Source organism: Filicampus tigris, chromosome 2 (genome assembly GCF_054856515.1).
Source record: "Filicampus tigris isolate MCC_2025a chromosome 2, RoL_Ftig_1.0, whole genome shotgun sequence".
NCBI lineage: Eukaryota > Metazoa > Chordata > Actinopteri > Syngnathiformes > Syngnathidae > Filicampus > Filicampus tigris.
This window is the reverse complement of record NC_141218.1, coordinates 33,757,068-33,760,102: the sequence shown is the minus strand read 5'-3', so window position 1 is coordinate 33,760,102 and position 3,035 is coordinate 33,757,068. Positions and strand designations below refer to the sequence as shown.

Sequence of the window (3,035 nt, the reverse complement as noted above, 5' to 3'; positions counted from 1 at the left end):
GACGTAGTCAAGTAGTATGCCCGATGCTGGTTGGCTGCCACGATGCGGAATGGAAAAAAAGTTGACTTGTTTAATACACGCCGGATGGGGCAAATGGACAGCTTTTCGGCGCTTCACTCCGCGCCCCACAGCTGCAAACGCATCATTAGCACTGCCCGGCCGGCACGCGACCGTGTCCAGGGGTGGGCGATAATGGGGAAAGCAAATACAGGGTAGTATCGGCCGATACCGATACAATACAGATACTTTTTGCTAGGAAATGTCATGATCCCCCTTAAGATAAACACAGCACAAAGATTTTAGGCAATAAAAATGTTTTATTTTTTATTAAATAACTACAATGCAAACTTTAACAGTATAAAAATAATTGTACTACAACAACTGTTTCAGAACAAAAGTCAAGAGAGTCAAACCAAAAAAAGCAGCAATGTAACGAATATACAAATATAGCAATGTCAACATGACAACTAAAATACCTCCCATTGCACAATGTTTTGAAAATAAAGTCAGTAGTGCAAATAATGTAAACAATACAATGTAAAAACCTTTAACAGCAGAAACAAATAAAATACTTCTACTACAACTGTTTCTGAACAAAAGTCAAGAGAGTCCAACCAAAAAAAGCATTCATCTATTACTTGGTTAATGGATAGCTACAGCCCTTAGTAAAACAAGATTTTTTTCAACTGGGTGAACATACAACCATTGAACCAATCTCCTAAAATTGATAGCCAATTACATTGTGAAAAACAGATTACCTGGGTATTGTTGATTTTTGGGCTGAAAAGCCTCTGCCAGAGTACATTGTCTCTGTGTCCGCGGGGGTGTTCTGGCTTGGGGATCTCCCCCCTCCTCCTCCTCTCTCAACTTCTTCGCTTACAGCTCGTTGCTCTCTATCGGGTGAGCTTTTTTCATATATCACAGTTTGTGTAAAAACGTGGTGTTTCTACAGTAGCGTACCACTTTATTACACAAATCACACTTGGCACTGTCCTTTTCTGTTGTTGCAAAAAAAGTCCACACCGCGCTCCGCTTCTTGTTTGGCTCTGCCATTGCTTTAGGTTCCGACTGCGCTCTCAGTAAAAATGACTGTCCAGGTTTATTCAAACTTGTGTTTTGACGGACTAAAAGACTGGATTTTATGTCATCGATTTTACTTCTGAAGTGGTCTGCAAAGTCCTCACAGAGAGCATCTGTTGGTCTCTTTGGGGACTTATTAAAATTGGAGCTGGGTAGACGATCTATGGTGGAGAAGAGAAATCTGGGGTGTCTATTTAAATATGTGACTCACTGTTAAAAAATGTGCAAGATTTGTTTTTAATAGCTCTGGAAGGCCACGCCTTCTCAATAAATACACCAAATAATTCTACTAGATTAGTTCCTACCTGTCATCTTCATTTTTACACTTGGGGGTGCTTTGTTTATGCGGTTCAAAAACCTGAAAGGAAATTCATAAAGAATTTTTAATAGCTTCTATAATTGTAACCCTACAGCAGGGGTCAACAACATGGTGCCTACAGGCACCAGGTAGCACCCAAGGCCACATTGATAGCCTGTGGGCCTGTTTTGAAAATAGCTCACGAGTGATGGCACATTGTGATTTCCTAGGAATGTTGTAGAAATTATCATTTGAAAATGTGAACAATGGCAGAGATGAATACATATAGTGTTGCATGTTTATTCATCTGTTTCCTAGTTACTGAGAAATTTTAACATGATCAGGATCTTCGAATAAATAATCATCAATTAATATTAACATTTCCCATTATTTAAAGTATTTTAAGCAAATTCGTTTTTTTCATTAGTGTATACCAAACTGGTAGCCCTTTGCCTTTGTAAAAAAGTAGTTCTCAGCTTCAAAAATGTTGGTGAGTACAGTACCGGTATATGAAAAGTCAATAATACTAATAAGAGCAAAATAATTAAAAAAGGCCTTGTTCTCTAAAATGCTGTCCACATTATAGGGTTATGTTTAAAATGAATTGTACTTGATAACCAAAAGATAAACAAATACAAAAAATACATACAGTATACAAAAAAAATACATACAGTATATAAGTATTCAAATAAATAATTGCTGTACCACAGTGTCAGCTTGAATGAATTCTGCTCTGCTCCTTGATGTAATGACAATTTCAGAATCTGAGTCTGAGGTACTATCTTTGGACAGCACTGTAAAAATAAAACAAATACAGATTTACATACTGTAGATGCAAAGAATGTAAAGAATATTTCTTCATGTGATCCACTAACCTCTTTTAAAGTCTGTTTCCAGGCAAACGAAAAAGGTGATCCTGGCATATGGTTTACCTAGTTCTTTCTTATAGACTGCCAAGTTGAATGGCCTTTCTGTCCCAGGCACGTTGACCACCTCTGAGCAGTTTGAATACAAAAGGATGTACGGTCCTTCTTCCATGTCCTTGTTATAAATGCTCACATTTTCGAAACAGCGAATTTCAGCAAATCAGGTGCTGTTACCTCTGGGTCTACACGTTACGGGAGTGATTTCCCTCTTAGGGGTTTTAAATGAGTTCTGAGTTCCATGCGATACCATCAGTCCAACGTTTATCTAGTAACACAAAAATAATAATTTTACGTGTTGAACAAAACAACAACATAGTGAGCCAAACATCTCGATACACTCCAAATGTTACACTCTTATCGTACCAAGACTGTTCAATAGTGCAGGGAAAAAATAGCTGCCTCAAACGTATGATTTAAAAACTTACATTATCTACAATTGCCTAAATATAACTGTGATAGTCACAGCTGAACTTTCTGGAAGACGAATCGGATAGTCGAATAATAAACAATTTGTCCTGTATGTTACCTGTACGTGTTTTTCTTTTTCTTTGGCCAGACGTCTTTCTTTCGGGCCACAGTTAAACGACTGTCGCTCTTTTGACTTTTATTGAACGAACTGTTGATAAGATGGGAAAGGTTTTTCTTTTGGAAATGAAAAAAGTTACATTTGAAAATTTCATCGTCGCTAATCAACGCAGGTTCACATAAGCGTTATGCTGTAGCTGTACAGG

At 37.7% G+C, this 3,035-nt stretch overlaps 1 long non-coding RNA gene across 1 annotated transcript; it reads right to left on the bottom strand.

Annotated features, from left to right (window-relative positions):
• Positions 1–2,083: 2,083 nt before the first annotated feature.
• LOC147152099 (uncharacterized) lies at positions 2,084–2,563 on the bottom strand. Its single transcript, XR_015085750.1, has 3 exons — positions 2,479–2,563; positions 2,254–2,373; positions 2,084–2,172 (listed from the first exon to the last, which is right to left on the bottom strand). It is a non-coding gene; the product is annotated as an uncharacterized LOC147152099 (long non-coding RNA).
• Between the last annotated feature and the right edge of the window lie 472 nt (positions 2,564–3,035).